This window comes from Bombina bombina, chromosome 1 (assembly GCF_027579735.1).
Source record: "Bombina bombina isolate aBomBom1 chromosome 1, aBomBom1.pri, whole genome shotgun sequence".
NCBI classification, from domain to species: domain Eukaryota; kingdom Metazoa; phylum Chordata; class Amphibia; order Anura; family Bombinatoridae; genus Bombina; species Bombina bombina.
The window spans coordinates 542,147,152-542,166,871 of record NC_069499.1 but is presented as its reverse complement, the minus strand read 5'-3'; the positions used below and the strand labels follow the sequence as shown (position 1 = coordinate 542,166,871).

The 19,720-nt window shown below is 38.6% G+C and overlaps 1 protein-coding gene across 2 annotated transcripts in view; it reads left to right on the top strand.

Annotated features, from left to right (window-relative positions):
* The window catches only part of CD28 (CD28 molecule), a 163,504-nt gene that overhangs the window by 90,959 nt on the left and 52,825 nt on the right, over nucleotides 1-19,720 (top strand). The gene's annotated exons all lie outside the window — the stretch shown is intronic.

Genomic DNA, 19,720 nt, shown 5'->3' with positions numbered 1-19,720 from the left:
ATGTATGTGTATCTATGTGTATATACGTGTATATAAGTTTATATATGTGCGCACATAGATATTTACACATAAAAACACATAAATACACATGTATACATACACATATTTAGATATCTCTCTATCTGTCTATATTCACACACACATTGGAGCCCTTTCCAGTCAAACACCTTGCCAAATACCATATCACTTTTTAAACCTTTTATTTTTACCTATATGTTACATTTTTCTATATATGGGTGTAATATTTTAATATGTTTTACTAGTGTTTTTGAATTTTTCTTTTAACCCTTACACTTACAGGTCTCAGATGGAGCTTATTATTTTACAGCTATATGCATCCCATAACTTTCAACTTGTAATATCAGCGATATCGTGAATACCCTTTAAAAGAAATGGGTGCACTACAGTGATGTTGGCCGCACAAAACTTTCTCTGTTAAATCTGTTTTACCATGGACTTGTAATATCAAGTTGCACACTAATTTTTAGCACAACCCAGCAATACTGCCTATTGTGTCCCGCAAATACTTTAACATTCTAGGTGCATGTGAGAATGTTTTTTTTTTTTCGATAGCCATACTTAATCCATCACTTATTTGGAGGAGCCTATCAAGACTTGCTACTTGAGTAGATTAGCCAGGCACTGTAATTTGGTTAGCAAAAGCTACATTGTTTTGCAGTTCATTATTTGATCACTTCTGCTGGCAAATTATAAACTAGCTTGGTTCAGGGTTAAACTTGTGAAGTCAACAACGTACACTTTAAATTCAGAACTATTATAGTTTAAACTACTGATAAATAGTTTCGCTTTCCAAACTGATAATCCGTGGACAGCAAAACTGCTTAAACAATACGCAAACAACCTGCAAAAAGCTCACAAATTGCCTAACATTGCAAAATGAAAAGACTGCTCATCCATACTTTCAAAACTCACAGCTGTAGGTTGACAATCCACACATTCTAGTGTAAAATAATAAGATCTAATAGAACATGTTGTTTTACTCTGGCCTAGATTTGGAGTTTTGTCGGTAACGACCCGAAAAACTAACGCTGGCTTTTTTCTGGCCGCACCATAAAAATAACTCTGGTATCGAGAGTCCACATAAAGGCTGCGTTAGGCTCCAAAAAAGGAGCGTAGAGCATTTTTAACGCAGCTTCAACTCTCGATACCAGAGTTGCTTACGGACGCGGCCAGCCTCAAAAACGTGCTCGTGCACGATTCCCCCATAGGAAACAATGGGGCTGTTTGAGCTGAAAAAAAACCAAACACCTGCAAAAAAGCCGCGTTCAGCTCCTAACGCAGCCCCATTGTTTGCTATGCGGTAACCCTTCCTACGTCTGCACTTAACACTCTAACGTGTACCCCGAGTCTAAACACCCCTAACCTTACACTTATTAACCCCTAATATGCCGCCCCCGCTATCGCTGACCCCTGCATATTATTATTAACCCCTAATCTGCCGCTCCGTAAACCGCCGCTACTTACATTATCCCTATGTACCCCTAATCTGCTGCCCCTAACACCGCCGACCCCTATATTATATTTATTAACCCCTAATCTGCCCCCCACAACGTCGCCTCCACCTGCCTACACTTATTAACCCCTAATCTGCCGACCGGACCTGAGCGCTACTATAATAAAGTTATTAACCCCTAACCCGCCTCACTAACCCTATCATAAATAGTATTAACCCCTAATCTGCCCTCCCTAACATCGCCGACACCTAACTTCAATTATTAACCCCTAATCTGCCGACCGAATCTCGTCGCTATTCTAATAAATGTATTAACCCCTAAAGCTAAGTCTAACCCTAATACTAACACCCCCCTAAGTTAAATATAATTTAAATCTAACGAAATTAATTAACTCTTATTAAATAAATTATTCCTATTTAAAGCTAAATACTTACCTGTAAAATAAATCCTAATATAGCTACAATATAAATTATAATTATATTAGAGCTATTTTAGGATTTATATTTATTTTACAGGTAACTTTGTATTTATTTTAACCAGGTACAATAGCTATTAAATAGTTAAGAACTATTTAATAGCTAAAATATTTAAAATAATTACAAATTTACCTGTAAAATAAATCCTAACCTAAGTTACAAATAAACCTAACACTAGACTATCAATAAATTAATTAAATAAACTACCTACAATTACCTACAATTAACCTAACACTACACTATCAATAAATTAATTAAATACAATTGCTACAAATAAATACAATTAAATAAACTAGCTAAAGTACAAAAAATAAAAAAGAACTAAGTTACAAAAAATAAAAAAATATTTACAAACATAAGAAAAATATTACAACAATTTTAAACTAATTACACCTACTCTAAGCCCCCTAATAAAATAACAAAGCCCCCCAAAATAAAAAAAATGCCCTACCCTATTCTAAATTACTAAAGTTCAAAGCTCTTTTACCTTACCAGCCCTGAACAGGGCCCTTTGCGGGGCATGCCCCAAGAAATTCAGCTCTTTTGCCTGTAAAAAAACATACAATACCCCCCCTCCCAACATTACAACCCACCACCCACATACCCCTAATCTAACCCAAACCCCCCTTAAATAAACCTAACACTAAGCCCCTGAAGATCATCCTACCTTGGCTGATGGAATCAGCCAATCAGAATCAAGTTCAATCCGATTGGCTGATCCAATCAGCCAATCAGATTGAGCTCGCATTCTATTGGCTGATCGGAACAGCCAATAGAATGCGAGCTCAATCTGATTGGCTGATCGGATCAGCCAATCGGATTGAACTTGATTCTGATTGGCTGATTCCATCAGCCAATCAGAATATTCCTACCTTAATTCCGATTGGCTGATAGAATCCTAACAGCCAATCGGAATTCGAGGGACGCCATCTTGGATGACGTCATTTAAAGGAACCGTCATTCGTCGTTCAGTCGTCGGCCAGGATGGATGTTCCGCGGTGGAGGTCTTCAGGATGCTGCCGCTTCGCTCCGGATGGATGCCGCTTGGATGAAGACTTCAATCGGATGGAAGACCTCTTCTGGCCCGCTTGGATGAAGACTTCAGCCGGATCATGGACCTCTTCAGCCCCCCGCTTGGGCTTGGATCAGGACATCGGAGGAGCTCTTCTGGACCGATCAGTGAACCTGGTATGGTGAAGACAAGGTAGGATGATCTTCAGGGGCTTAGTGTTAGGTTTATTTAAGGGGGGTTTGGGTTAGATTAGGGGTATGTGGGTGGTGGGTTGTAATGTTGGGAGGGGGGGTATTGTATGTTTTTTTAAAGGCAAAAGAGCTGAATTTCTTGGGGCATGCCCCGCAAAGGGCCCTGTTCAGGGCTGGTAAGGTAAAAGAGCTTTGAACTTTAGTAATTTAGAATAGGGTAGGGCATTTTTTTTATTTTGGGGGGCTTTGTTATTTTATTAGGGGGCTTAGAGTAGGTGTAATTAGTTTAAAATTGTTGTAATATTTTTCTTATGTTTGTAAATATTTTTTTATTTTTTGTAACTTAGTTCTTTTTTATTTTTTGTACTTCAGCTAGTTTATTTAATTGTATTTATTTGTAGCAATTGTATTTAATTAATTTATTGATAGTGTAGTGTTAGGTTAATTGTAGGTAATTGTAGGTAGTTTATTTAATTAATTTATTGATAGTCTAGTGTTAGGTTTATTTGTAACTTAGGTTCGGATTTATTTTACAGGTAAATTTGTAATTATTTTAACTATTTTAGCTATTAAATAGTTCTTAACTATTTAATAGCTATTGTACCTGGTTAAAATAAATACAAAGTTACCTGTAAAATAAATATAAATCCTAAAATAGCTCTAATATAATTATAATTTATATTGTAGCTATATTAGGATTTATTTTACAGGTAAGTATTTAGCTTTAAATAGGAATAATATATTTAATAAGAGTTAATTCATTTCGTTAGATTTAAATTATATTTAACTTAGGGGGGTGTTAGTATTAGGGTTAGACTTAGCTTTAGGGGTTAATACATTTATTAGAATAGCGGCGAGATTCGGTCGGCAGATTAGGGGTTAATAATTGAAGTTAGGTGTCAGCGATGTTAGGGAGGGCAGATTAGGGGTTAATACTATTTTTGATAGGGTTAGTGAGGCGGATTAGGGGTTAATAACTTTATTATAGTAGCGCTCAGGTCCGGTCGGGAGATTAGGGGTTAATAAGTGTAGGCAGGTGGAGGCGACGTTGTGGGGGGCAGATTAGGGGTTAATAAATATAATATAGGGGTCGGCGGTGTTAGGGGCAGCAGATTAGGGGTACATAAGGATAACGTAGGTGGCGGCGCTTTGCGGTCGGCAGATTAGGGGTTAATAAGTGTAGGCAGGTGGAGGCGACGTTGAGGGGGGCAGATTAGGGGTTAATAAATATAATACAGGGGTCGGCGGTGTTAGGGGCAGCAGATTAGGGGTACATAAGGATAACGTAGGTGGCGGTCGTCAGATTAGGTGTTAAAAATTTTTTTTCGAGTGTCGGCGATGTGGGGGGACCTCGGTTTAGGGGTACATAGGTAGTTTATGGGTGTTAGTGTACTTTAGAGCACAGTAGTTAAGAGCTTTATAAACCGGCGTTAGCCCAGAAAGCTCTTAACTACTGACTTTTTCCTGCGGCTGGAGTTTTGTCGTTAGATGTCTAATGCTCACTTCAGAAACGACTCTAAATACCGGAGTTAGAGAAATCCCATTGAAAAGATAGGATACGCAATTTACGTAAGGGGATCTGCGGTATGGAAAAGTTGCGGCTGAAAAGTGAGCGTTAGACCCTATTTTGAGTGACTCCAAATACCGGCGGTAGCCTAAAACCAGCGTTAGGAGCCTCTAACGCTGGTTTTCACGGCTAACGCCAAACTCTAAATCTAGGCCTCTGTGTTTAAACCTTACAAAGGGGTTATGTACACAGATAAAGTTGTACTCCTGCTCCACTCCAGATGAGCATGCATCTAGTGAGCAAATGAGAATCAGGTATAGATGGGTACGCTCCAATCACTGGCTGTATCCTCTTCTGTAGCAGAAAGGAGATATTCCAGGTGTGCCACTTTGACTGCGTGTTTAACCCCCTTTTTTTTTACAGCTTTATAAGAGCCTGAAATCCAAACAATGTATTTATTTATTCAGATAGAGGATACAATTTTAAACAGCTTTCCAATGTATATATCTTTTGTAGAAGGAGCAGCAGTGCACTACTGGGAGCTAGCTGAACACCCTGGCCTCTATTTAACAAAGTCTGCCAGACCTGATCCGACAGTGCGGATCAGGTCCGCCAGACCTCACTGAATGCGGAGAGCAATACGTTCTCCGTATTCAGCATTGCACCAGCAGCTCACAAGAGCTGCCCCCTGCAGACTCGCGGCCAATGGGCTGCCAGCAGGGAGGTGTCAATCACCCGATCGTACTCGATCGGGTTGATTTCCGGAGATGTCTGTCTGCCTGCTTCATAACTGCTGTTTTTGGCGAGTCTGAAGACTCGCCAGAAACACGTGCCCAGAAGCTCACTACGGAGCTTGTTAAATGGGCGCCATTGAGTGAGTCAATGACAAGAAGGATATACTGTATGTTCACCCACTAATAAGCATCTAGTTTCCAGTAGTGCATTGCTGCTCCTTACCTTACATAGGTATGCTGTTCAAAAATGGATACCAAGAGAACAAAGTAAATTAGATAAATTGGAAAGTTGCTCTAACAGTATTTTATGTTTATTTTAAAATGTTCCTTTAATTTACTTTACCTGTTTCTGTTTCATGGATCCTTATGTTGTTTAATTTTCATCTTTAACAAGTTCATAGTCATTTTGCTCTTTATTACAACATCTGTTTGGTTGCCCAAATACTCAGTTATTATGCACGCTTACACCAATAAGTTAAACACCTAGGTAAAATCCTGACTGAGAGCCACAAGCATTGCAGTTCCTGAGCGGAACACGTTGGGTAATTGGTGAGGGTCATGTGATTGCTTCTGCAGAGTGTTCTGGTGAAGAGCTGTAATGCTTTCAACAATAAAGTGGTAATTTGCTGGGATTAAACACATAGGGCCAGAGTAAGTGGAGAGCAAAGGGTTTATCGCGGGGGTTTGCGATTGTCGTGCTTACTGTTCGTATAAAGAGTTGAAAGTAAAAGCAATCCCTTGAGGGCAATCGCGATTTACACTAGAATGATTACCGCAACCTCAGAGCTCTGGTTAACTGTTTCACAAAACTAAAAAGTATCACAAAACACATTGTAAAGTATAGTTACACTCATAATAACACCATCTAATAAATATTATTTTAAAAAAAAATATTGCACACAAAAGATATAAGGGCTCAAAGATATGAGGCAGGCAAAGGTCTTTAACATTGAGATACATATATATATATACATCTCTAAAGATGGATATGTATATGTGTGTGTGTGTATGTGTGTGTGTGCGTGTGTATATATATATATATATATATATATATATATATATATATATATATATATATATATATAAATCAATGTAAATATTTGCATAGGAAATTAGCACATCTAGGCAAGAATCCCTGCTTGCTTTATCCCTAGAAATAACTCATATACAATGTTACCAATGCACAAGAGAATTCTGGGTAAGCTATGTAAATTAGATATGCAAATTCTCAGGTTTTTTTGCTTCAAAAATACTGTTTTAACACATCTATCCTTTTAACAGGATTATAGCAGCAAATCAGAAATCACTCCTAGACAGCCTGTTTCGTTCTATTTGGAACTCATCAGTAGGAGATAGATTTCTGGTTGCTGCATTGATAAAGCTATTTTCAAGGTTAAACCAAAATTCATTAAAATGATGGGGGGAGATAAAAAACTGAAATTAAAATCCTCCATGTCTCAAAATTAAATCAATGTAAATATTTGCATAGGAAATTAGCACATCTAGGCAAGAATCCCCGCAGGGTCGGCTCTAAGGGGGGGGCATTGGGGGGCAATGCCCCCCCAAATGGAATGCTGTGCCCCCCAGGGCAAAAGAAGTGATTTAAAAAAAAACAAATATTTTTTTTTACATTTTAAAAGTGACGGAACGTCCAGGGTCCCAAATGTCGCATCAACCATTTGCAGCCACTGGACCCTGGAGATCCGCCACTGGAGGGCCCAGCTAATCTCTTTACTCTCCTCTATTTACAACCAGATAACAAATAAAGTTGCATTTCCCTGCTGGTGCTCTCACAGTTAACCTAGGGCTTGCAATGCCCCTCCTCCTGCTAACCCACTTACTACAGAGCTGAAGTGAGATGATGACATCATCAGACCTCTGCAGGAAGTGCTGGGAGAAGCTAACAGTTAGTGAGAGCGAAGGCAGAAGTAATTTTGTGAAAACACAGCCGTATAACCAATGTGTGTGTGAGAGTAGTATCCCTTCCCTATTGTGCTTTATATCCTGGCAGCCACAGATAAAGAAGCAAATTGGGAATTCCTTGGTTTCCCCACTGCAGGTCACACAAAACAAGTGTGCATTGTGACTGCTTTATCTGCAGTGATCAGTGTAAAATGTGTGTCAGATTATAGGTGCTCAAATACACACACTTCAAATGTAGCTGTGGGACAATGAGTGAAATAGCCTTATGTTTATTATTTACATGTTTCAAAACATCTCCTATTTGTCCCCAAGGTTGTTTTAATATATATATATATATATATATATATATATATATATATATATATATATATATATATATATATATATATATATATATATATATATATATATATATATATAAAACATGGAAGGGAACTGCACTCCAAGACCGGATCAGGTACACATCCTGTGACTCAGTAACATCCAGCCCTGGGTGCTAAATAGCACTCCAAAAAAGCTGTGATGTCACCAGAGCCACAGGCAGTTAACCCCAGTCCGGAATGGGTGCAAGAACCAAGGGAGATTACAAATAAAAAGTAATACAACACATAGAAACACCCAGCACTCACCAGCTAGCTCACAGCTAAGATAAAATCACAACTGGAAAGGTTAGTCACCGCATCTGGCCAAATGGGAAATGTCAGGCACCACGTCAAGGTCCTTTCCTTAGCCTGAGTCCCTAACACAGGCACACCATCATGCGAGCTCACAAAGCTAAACAAACTGAGAACAAAGAAGGGGTGCACAGGTGGCTGTAATCACCCATAGAAAATACAAAACATGGAAGGGAACTGCACTCCAAGACCGGATCAGGTACACATCCTGTGACTCAGTAACATCCAGCCCTGGGTGCTAAATAGCACTCCAAAAAAGCTGTGATGTCACCAGAGCCACAGGCAGTTAACCCCAGTCCGGAATGGGTGCAAGAACCAAGGGAGATTACAAATAAAAAGTAATACAACACATAGAAACACCCAGCACTCACCAGCTAGCTCACAGCTAAGATAAAATCACAACTGGAAAGGTTAGTCACCGCATCTGGCCAAATGGGAAAGCTCAGGCACCACGTCAAGGTCCTTTCCTTAGCCTGAGTCCCTAACACAGGCACACCATCATGCGAGCTCACAAAGCTAAACAAACAGAACAAAGAAGGGGTGCACAGGTGGCTGTAATCACCCATAGAAAATACAAATATATATACACACACACACACACACATACATACATACACACACACACTGTGTGTATATATATATTGTTTGTGTGTATATATATATATATATATATATATATATGTGTGTGTGTATATATATATATATATATATATACCGTGTGTATGTGTGTGTTTATATATATATATATATATATACTGTGTGTGTGTGTGTGTGTTTATATATATATATATATATATATATATATATATATGTGTGTGTGTGTATATATATATATATATATATAATTTGTGTGTGTATATAAATACTGTATATACTGTGTGTGTGCTGGTAAATATCATTAATAATATCTGTACAAGTAATGTACTGCTTGGCATTCAAACTTATTGTCACGTAAAAGCTTATTTTGATCATTAGTAGGGTCATTGGTAGAGCTACACATGCAAACAGTATGTGTGCCCCCACATGCTTTTTAAATGTGTGCCCCCTCGTGAAAAAAAAATGCCCCCCCATTTCATTCATTCTGGAGCCGACCCTGAATCCCCGCTTGCTTTATCCCCAGAAAAAACTCATATACAATGTTACCAATGCACAAGAGAATTGTGGGTAAGCTATGCAAATTAGATATGCAAATTCTCAGTTTTTTGCTTCAAAAATACTGTTTTAACACAGCTATCCCTTTAACAGGATTATAGCAGCAAATCAGAAATCACTCCTAGACACCCTGTTTCGTTCTATTTGGAACTCATCAGTAGGAGATAGATTTCTGGGGCCCGATCCGATAAAAATCGTCGCCCGCAAAAGCTGGCAACGCCAATATTTGCGCTGGTTTGGTATCGTATATACGGTGTAACTTAGAAGTTACGAGCATATATTTCTGGCGTCGCCCGTAGTTTTTTGGGCCATAGATAGGTATACCAAACCAGCGCAGTTTGGTATCCAATTTACAGCGTAAGGACTTACGTGGCGAAAATGGAGAAATCTTACTCTATTTTCACCTCGCCACAAAAAGCAGCCGTAAGAAGCCTTACGCTGACTATTGGAGCCCCGTAACTCCCTAAACTACCTGCTAAATAAACCTAACACCTAACGCATGTGCAATGTCTATCTAGCTGTCAACCGCGATCTGCTAAATAAAACCTAACACCTAACGCATGCGCAATGTCTATCTACCTGTCAACCGTGATCCCCCGCCGCAATTCCTAATAAAGTTATTAACCCCTAAACCGCCAGATTGAACTTGAATCTGATTGGCTGATTCAATCAGCCAATCAGATTTTTCTACCTTAATTCTGATTGGCTGATAGAATCCTATCAGCCAATCGTAATTCGACGGACGCCATCTTGGATGACGTCATTTAAAGGTACCTCATTCCTCGTTCAGTCGTCGGCCGGGATGGATGCTCCACGTCGGAGGAGCGAAGAAAGAAGATTATAGATGCCGCTTGATGGAAGATGCTGCTGGATGGAAGAAGACTTTGCTGCCGCTTGGATAAAGACATCGCCGGGATGAAGACTTCTTCTTTGCCGCTTGGATAAAGACATCGCCCGGATCGGATGAGGAGTTCGGCCCCGTTGGGTGAAGACAAGGTAGGGAGATCTTCAGGGGGGTAGTGTTAGGTTTATTTAAGGGGGGTTTGGGTTAGATTAGGGGTATGTGGGTGGTGGGTTGTAATGTTGGGGGGTGGTATTGTGGGGTTTTTTCAGGCAAAAGAGCAGTTTTCTTTGGGGCATGCCCCGCAAAAGGCCCTTTTAAGGGCTGGTAAGGTAAAAGAGCTTTGAACTTTTTTTAATTTAGAATAGGGTAGGGAATTTTATTTTATTTTGGGGGGCTTTATTATTTTATTAGGGGGCTTAGAATAGGTGTAATTAGCTTAAAAATCTTGTAATTTTTTTTTTTTTTGTAATTTAGTGGGGTTTTTTTTGTAATTTAGTTTAGTTTATTTAATTGTATTTTAGTTTAGATATTTGTAGTTTATTTAATTTATTGATAGTGTAGGTGTATTTGTAACTTAGGTTAGGATTTATTTTACAGGTAATTGGGTAATTATTTTAACTAGGTAGCTATTAAATAGTTATTAACTATTTAATAGCTATTGTACCTAGTTAAAATAAATACCAAGTTACCTGTAAAATAAATATAAACCCTAAAATAGCTCAAATGTAATTATTAATTACATTTTAGCTATCTTAGGGTTTATTTTATAGGTATTATAGGTAAGTATTTAGATTTAAAAAGGAATATTTTAATTAATAATATTAATATTAGATTTATCTTAATAAGAGTTTAGTTAGGGATGTTAGGGTTAGATAGGGTTATTATACTTAATATATAAATAATATAATAACGATATTAACCCTAATATAATTAGGGTTAATGTAGTTAATATATATAATATAATAACTATATTAACCCTAATATAATTAGGGTTAATATAGTTAATATATATAATATAATAACTATATTAACCCTAATATAATTAGGGTTAATATAGTTAATATAGCTGGCGGCGGTGTAGGGGGATTAGATTAGGGGTTAATACATTTATTATAGGTGGTGGCGGTGTAGGGGGATTAGATTAGATGCAAAAGAGCTGTTTACTTTGTGACAAAGCCCCACCAAAAGCCCTTTTAAGGGCTGGTAAAAGAGCTGAATTCTTTGGGGCATGCCCCGCAAAAAGCCCTTTTAAGGGCTGGCAAAAGAGCAATTTACTTTGGGGTGATGCCACGCAAAAAGCCCTTTTCAGGGCTATTTGTAGGGTTAGACTTAGGTTTAGTGGTAGGGATAGTTTAGTATTTTAGGGGTTAAATAATTTAATATAGATGGCGGCGGGGTAGGGGGAATAAATTAGGGGTTAATAATTTTAAAATAGATTTAGGGGGTTATAGATTTAATATAGCTGGCGGCGGTGTCCGGGAGCGGCGGTTTAGGGGTTAATAACTTTATTAGGTAGCGGCGGGGTCTGGGAGTGGCGGTTTAGGGGTTAATAACTTTTTTAATTGTTAGGATAGTGAGGGGGGATAGCGGATAGAGGGTTAGACGTGTCAGGCTATGTTAGGGAGGCGTGTTAGACGTGTCGGGCTATGTTTAGGAGGCGTGTTAGACAGTGCGGGTGATTTCATACTTTAGTCAGGTTTTGTAGGCGCCGGCAGTTTCTAACGTGGCGTAAGTCACTGGCGACGCCAGAAATTTGTACTTGCGCAGATTTCTGGACATCGCTGGTTTATCCGACTTACGGCGCCGTATATTGGATAGCTCGAGATGCGAGCTGAAACTGCGGGCGATGCGGGTTCCCTCGCTTGTGCCGCAAACTACGCCATATATCGGATCGCGCCCCTGGTTGCTGCATTGATAAAGCTATTTTCAAGGTTAAACCAAAAGTCATTAAAATTATGGTGGGAGATAAAAAAACATAATTTATGTAAGAACTTACCTGATAAATTCATTTCTTTCATATTAACAAGAGTCCATGAGCTAGTGACGTATGGGATATACATTCCTACCAGGAGGGGCAAAGTTTCCCAAACCTTAAAATGCCTATAAATACACCCCTCACCACACCCACAAATCAGTTTAACGAATAGCCAAGAAGTGGGGTGATAAGAAAAAAAGTGCGAAGCATATAAAATAAGGAATTGGAATAATTGTGCTTTATACAAAAAAATCATAACCACCACAAAAAAGGGTGGGCCTCATGGACTCTTGTTAATATGAAAGAAATGAATTTATCAGGTAAGTTCTTACATAAATTATGTTTTCTTTCATGTAATTAACAAGAGTCCATGAGCTAGTGACGTATGGGATAATGACTACCCAAGATGTGGATCTTTCCACACAAGAGTCACTAGAGAGGGAGGGATAAAATAAAGACAGCCAATTCCTGCTGAAAATAATCCACACCCAAAATAAAGTTTAACAAAAAACATAAGCAGAAGATTCAAACTGAAACCGCTGCCTGAAGAACTTTTCTACCAAAAACTGCTTCAGAAGAAGAAAATACATCAAAATGGTAGAATTTAGTAAAAGTATGCAAAGAGGACCAAGTTGCTGCTTTGCAGATCTGGTCAACCGAAGCTTCATTCCTAAACGCCCAGGAAGTAGAAACTGACCTAGTAGAATGAGCTGTAATTCTTTGAGGCGGAATTTTACCCGACTCAACATAGGCAAGATGAATTAAAGATTTCAACCAAGATGCCAAAGAAATGGCAGAAGCTTTCTGGCCTTTCCTAGAACCGGAAAAGATAACAAATAGACTAGAAGTCTTACGGAAAGATTTCGTAGCTTCAACATAATATTTCAAAGCTCTAACAACATCCAAAGAATGCAATGATTTCTCCTTAGAATTCTTAGGATTAGGACATAATGAAGGAACCACAATTTCTCTACTAATGTTGTTGGAATTCACAACTTTAGGTAAAAATTCAAAAGAAGTTCGCAACACCGCCTTATCCTGATGAAAAATCAGAAAAGGAGACTCACACGAAAAAGCAGATAATTCAGAAACTCTTCTAGCAGAAGAGATGGCCAAAAGGAACAAAACTTTCCAAGAAAGTAATTTAATGTCCAATGAATGCATAGGTTCAAACGGAGGAGCTTGAAGAGCTCCCAAAACCAAATTCAAACTCCATGGAGGAGAAATTGACTTAATGACAGGTTTTATACGAACCAAAGCTTGTACAAAACAATGAATATCAGGAAGAATAGCAATCTTTCTGTGAAAAAGAACAGAAAGAGCGGAGATTTGTCCTTTCAAAGAACTCGCGGACAAACCCTTATCTAAACCATCCTGAAGAAACTGTAAAATTCTCGGTATTCTAAAAGAATGCCAAGAAAAATGATGAGAAAGACACCAAGAAATATAAGTCTTCCAGACTCTATAATATATCTCTCGAGATACAGATTTACGAGCCTGTAACATAGTATTAATCACGGAGTCAGAGAAACCTCTATGACCAAGAATCAAGCGTTCAATCTCCATACCTTTAAATTTAAGGATTTCAGATCCGGATGGAAAAAAGGACCTTGAGACAGAAGGTCTGGTCTTAACGGAAGAGTCCATGGTTGGCAAGATGCCATCCGGACAAGATCCGCATACCAAAACCTGTGAGGCCATGCCGGAGCTATTAGCAGAACAAACGAGCATTCCCTCAGAATCTTGGAGATTACTCTTGGAAGAAGAACTAGAGGCGGAAAGATATAGGCAGGATGATACTTCCAAGGAAGTGATAATGCATCCACTGCCTCCGCCTGAGGATCCCGGGATCTGGACAGATACCTGGGAAGTTTCTTGTTTAGATGAGAGGCCATCAGATCTATCTCTGGGAGCCCCCACATTTGAACAATCTGAAGAAATACCTCTGGGTGAAGAGACCATTCGCCCGGATGCAACGTTTGGCGACTGAGATAATCCGCTTCCCAATTGTCTACACCTGGGATATGAACCGCAGAGATTAGACAGGAGCTGGATTCCGCCCAAACCAAAATTCGAGATACTTCTTTCATAGCCAGAGGACTGTGAGTCCCTCCTTGATGATTGATGTATGCCACAGTTGTGACATTGTCTGTCTGAAAACAAATGAACGATTCTCTCTTCAGAAGAGGCCAAAACTGAAGAGCTCTGAAAACTGCACGGAGTTCCAAGATATTGATCGGTAATCTCACCTCCTGAGATTCCCAAACTCCTTGTGCCGTCAGAGATCCCCACACAGCTCCCCAACCTGTGAGACTTGCATCTGTTGAAATTACAGTCCAGGTCGGAAGAACAAAAGAAGCCCCCTGAATTAAACGATGGTGATCTGTCCACCACGTTAGAGAGTGCCGAACAATCGGTTTTAAAGATATTAATTGATATATCTTCGTGTAATCCCTGCACCATTGGTTCAGCATACAGAGCTGAAGAGGTCGCATGTGAAAACGAGCAAAGGGGATCGCGTCCGATGCAGCAGTCATAAGACCTAGAATTTCCATGCATAAGGCTACCGAAGGGAATGATTGAGACTGAAGGTTTCGACAGGCTGTAATCAATTTTAGACATCTCTTGTCTGTTAAAGACAAAGTCATGGACACTGAATCTATCTGGAAACCCAGAAAGGTTACCCTTGTTTGAGGAATCAAAGAACTTTTTGGTAAATTGATCCTCCAACCATGATCTTGAAGAAACAACACAAGTCGATTCGTATGAGACTCTGCTAAATGTAAAGACGGAGCAAGTACCAAGATATCGTCCAAATAAGGAAATACCACAATACCCTGTTCTCTGATTACAGACAGAAGGGCACCGAGAATCTTTGTGAAAATTCTTGGAGCTGTAGCAAGGCCAAACGGTAGAGCCACAAATTGGTAATGCTTGTCTAGAAAAGAGAATCTCAGGAACTGATAATGATCTGGATGAATCGGAATATGCAGATATGCATCCTGTAAATCTATTGTGGACATATAATTCCCTTGCTGAACAAAAGGCAATATAGTCCTTACAGTTACCATCTTGAACGTTGGTATCCTTACATAACGATTCAATAATTTTAGATCCAGAACTGGTCTGAAGGAATTCTCCTTCTTTGGTACAATGAAGAGATTTGAATAAAACCCCATCCCCTGTTCCGGAACTGGAACTGGCATAATTACTCCAGCCAACTCTAGATCTGAAACACAATTCAGAAATGCTTGAGCTTTCACTGGATTTACTGGGACATGGGAAAGAAAAAATCTCTTTGCAGGAGGTCTCATCTTGAAACCAATCCTGTACCCTTCTGAAACAATGTTCTGAATCCAAAGATTGTGAACAGAACTGATCCAAATTTCTTTGAAAAAACGTAACCTGCCCCCTACCAGCTGAACTGGAATGAGGGCCGTACCTTCATGTGAACTTAGAAGCAGGCTTTGCCTTTCTAGCAGGCTTGGATTTATTCCAGACTGGAGATGGTTTCCAAACTGAAACTGCTCCTGAGGACGAAGGATCAGGCTTTTGTTCTTTGTTGAAACGAAAGGAACGAAAACGATTGTTAGCCCTGTTTTTACCTTTAGACTTTTTATCCTGTGGTAAAAAAGTTCCTTTCCCACCAGTAACAGTTGAAATAATAGAATCCAACTGAGAACCAAATAATTTGTTTCCCTGGAAAGAAATGGAAAGTAGAGTTGATTTAGAAGCCATATCAGCATTCCAAGTCTTAAGCCATAAAGCTCTTCTGGCTAAGATAGCCAGAGACATAAATCTAACATCAACTCTAATAATATCAAAAATGGCATCACAGATGAAATTATTAGCATGCTGGAGAAGAATAATAATATCATGAGAATCACGATTTGTTACTTGTTGCGCTAGAGTTTCCAACCAAAAAGTTGAAGCTGCAGCAACATCAGCCAATGATATAGCAGGTCTAAGAAGATTACCTGAACATAGATAAGCTTTTCTTAGAAAAGATTCAATTTTTCTATCTAAAGGATCCTTAAACGAGGTACCATCTGATGTAGGAATGGTAGTACGTTTAGCAAGGGTAGAAATAGCCCCATCAACTTTAGGGATTTTGTCCCAAAATTCTAATCTGTCAGGCGGAACAGGATATAATTGCTTAAAACGTTTAGAAGGAGTAAATGAATTACCCAATCTATCCCATTCCTTAGCAATTACTGCAGAAATAGCATTAGGAACAGGAAAGACTTCTGGAATAACCGCAGGAGCTTTAAAAACCTTATCCAAACGTATAGAATTAGTATCAAGAGGACTAGAATCCTCTATTTCTAAAGCAATTAGTACTTCTTTAAGTAAAGAGCGAATAAATTCCATCTTAAATAAATATGAAGATTTATCAGCATCAATCTCTGAGACAGAATCCTCTGAACCAGAAGAGTCCAAAGAATCAGAATGATGGTGTTCATTTAAAAATTCATCTGTAGAGAGAGAAGATTTAAAAGACTTTTTACGTTTACTAGAAGGAGAAATAACAGACAAAGCCTTCTTTATGGATTCAGAAACAAAATCTCTTATGTTATCAGGAACATTCTGCACCTTAGATGTTGAGGGAACTGCAACAGGCAATGGTACATCACTAAAGGAAATATTATCTGCATTAACAAGTTTGTCATGACATTTAATACAAACAACAGCTGGAGGAATAGCTACCAAAAGTTTACAGCAGATACACTTAGCTTTGGTAGATCCAGCAGGCAGAGGTTTTCCTGTAGTATCTTCTGGCTCAGATGCAACGTGAGACATCTTGCAATATGTAAGAGAAAAAACAACATATAAAGCAAAATAGATCAAATTCCTTATAAGACAGTTTCAGGAATGGGAAAAAAATGCCAAACATCAAGCTTCTAGCAACCAGAAGCAAATGAAAAATGAGACTGAAATAATGTGGAGACAAAAACGACGCCCATATTTTTTGGCGCCAAATAAGACGCCCACATTATTTGGCGCCTAAATGCTTTTGGCGCCAAAAATGACGCCACATCCGGAACGCCGACATTTTTGGCGCAAAATAACGTCAAAAAAATGACGCAACTTCCGGCGACACGTATGACGCCGGAAACGAAATGAATTTTTGCGCCAAAAAAAGTCCGCGCCAAGAATGACGCAATAAAATGAAGCATTTTCAGCCCCCGCGAGCCTAACAGCCCACAGGGAAAAAGTCAAATTTTTGAGGTAAGAAAAATATGATAATTAAAGCATAATCCCAAATATGAAACTGACTGATTGGAAATAAGGAAAGTTGAACATTCTGAGTCAAGGCAAATAAATGTTTGAATACATATATTTAGAACTTTATAAATAAAGTGCCCAACCATAGCTTAGAGTGTCACAGAAAATAAGACTTACTTACCCCAGGACACTCATCTACATGTTTGTAGAAAGCCAAACCAGTACTGAAACGAGAATCAGTAGAGGAAATGGTAAATATAAGAGTATATCGTCGATCTGAAAAGGGAGGTAAGAGATGAATCTCTACGACCGATAACAGAGAACCTTATGAAATAGACCCCGTAGAAGGAGATCACTGCATTCAATAGGCAATACTCTCCTCACATCCCTCTGACATTCACTGCACGCTGAGAGGAAAACCGGGCTCCAACTTGCTGCGGAGCGCATATCAACGTAGAATCTAGCACAAACTTACTTCACCACCTCCCTTGGAGGCAAAGTTTGTAAAACTGATTTGTGGGTGTGGTGAGGGGTGTATTTATAGGCATTTTAAGGTTTGGGAAACTTTGCCCCTCCTGGTAGGAATGTATATCCCATACGTCACTAGCTCATGGACTCTTGTTAATTACATGAAAGAAAATGAAATTAAAATCCTCCATACAGTGTATATCTATCTATCTATCTATATGTATATATATATGTGTGTGTGTGTGTGTGCATATGCATTTATGTGTTTATATATGTATATATATATATATATATATATATATATATAAACACATAAATACATGTGGATATATATATAGAAGTGCATTGGAGCCCTTTGCAGTTAAGTAGATGAAACCATGAAAAAACATATTTATGCAATATTCATATTTAATAAAGGTTTTAACTTTGTATTTACTGTAAATATTTCACATTCTAATGTTCTGTACATAGCAGAATATTTTCTATGTATTTTTAATAGATATTCCTATATATCTGTATATATCTATACCTACAGTATCCCACAAAAGTGAGTACACCCCTCACATTTTTGTAAATATTTTATTATATCTTTTCATGTGACAACACTGAAGAAATGACACTTGGCTACAATGTAAAGTAGTGGGTGTACAGCCTGTATAAGTGTAAATTTGCTGTCCCCTCAAAATAACTCAACACACAGCCATTAATGTCTAAACAGTTGGCAACAAAAGTGAGTACACCCCTAAGTGAAAATGTCCAAATTGGGCCCAATTAGCCATTTTCCCTACCCGGTGTCATGTGTCTCGTTAGTGTTACAAGGTCTCAGGTGTGAATGGGGAGCAGGTGTGTTAAAATTGGTGTTATCGTTCTCACACTCTCTCATACTGGTTACTGGAAGTTCAACATGGCACCTGATGGCAAAGAACTCTCTGAGGATCTGAAAAAAATAATTGTTGTTCTACATAAAGATGGCCTAGGCTATAAGAAGATTGCCAAGACCCTGAAACTGAGCTGCAGCATGGTGGGCAAGACTATACAGCGGTTTCACAGGACAGGTTCCACTCAGAACAGGAGAGTTAATTAGCACTCCACTTGTAATCTGACCCATAGTTATATATAGTCAGTAATGCAAAACATTAAAAGGACATGAAATCCTATTTTTTTCTTTCATGATTCAGATAGATGATACTTTTTTAAACAACTTTCCAATGTACTTCTGTTATCAATTTTGCTATATTTTCGTGGTGTCCTTTATTGAGGGAGCAGCAATGCACTGCTGGGAGATGGATGAACACATCAGTAAGCTAATGACAAGAGGCATATATGTGCAGCCATCAATAAACAGCTAGCTCTCAGCTTCTGAGCCTACCTAGGTATGCATTTCAACAAATGATACCAAGAGAATTAAATCAATTAGATAATAGAAGTAAATTGTAATGTTGTTAAAAATCGCATACTCTGTCTGAATCATGAAAGAAAAATGTTGGGTTTCATCTTCCTTTAAAGGGACAGTAAACCTTTAAAATAATGTTATATAATTCTGCACATAGTGCAGAATTATATAACATTATATTAGCCAAACTTTATAAAACCTACTGAACCCTTTTAATTTTTTTAAAAAAACGCTGTTTTACAGACCCGCTCTCTGTACTCTGCTGAGTGGGTCTGTTATATTCACACAGAGCATCGGGCCAGCTGTATAGTCACAGGCCGGCCCGACCGCGCCATAAGACTAAGTGCAGCTCGCTCCTTCTGTCAGACAGAGCAGGAGCGAGCTGCACTTAGTGCTATGGCGCGGTCGGGCCGGGCTGTGACTATACAGCTGGCCCGATGCGCTGTGTGAATATAACAGACCCGCTCAGCAGAGTACAGAGAGCGGGTCTGTAAAACAGCGTTTTTTTTAATAAAATTAAAAGGGTTCATTAGGTTTTATAAAGTTTGGCTAATATAATGTTATATAATTCTGCACTATGTGCAGAATTATATAACATTATTTTTAAGGTTTACTGACACTTTAAGTTCATTAATGAATTAGAGTACGTCATTTTTGCATTAAAATGTCC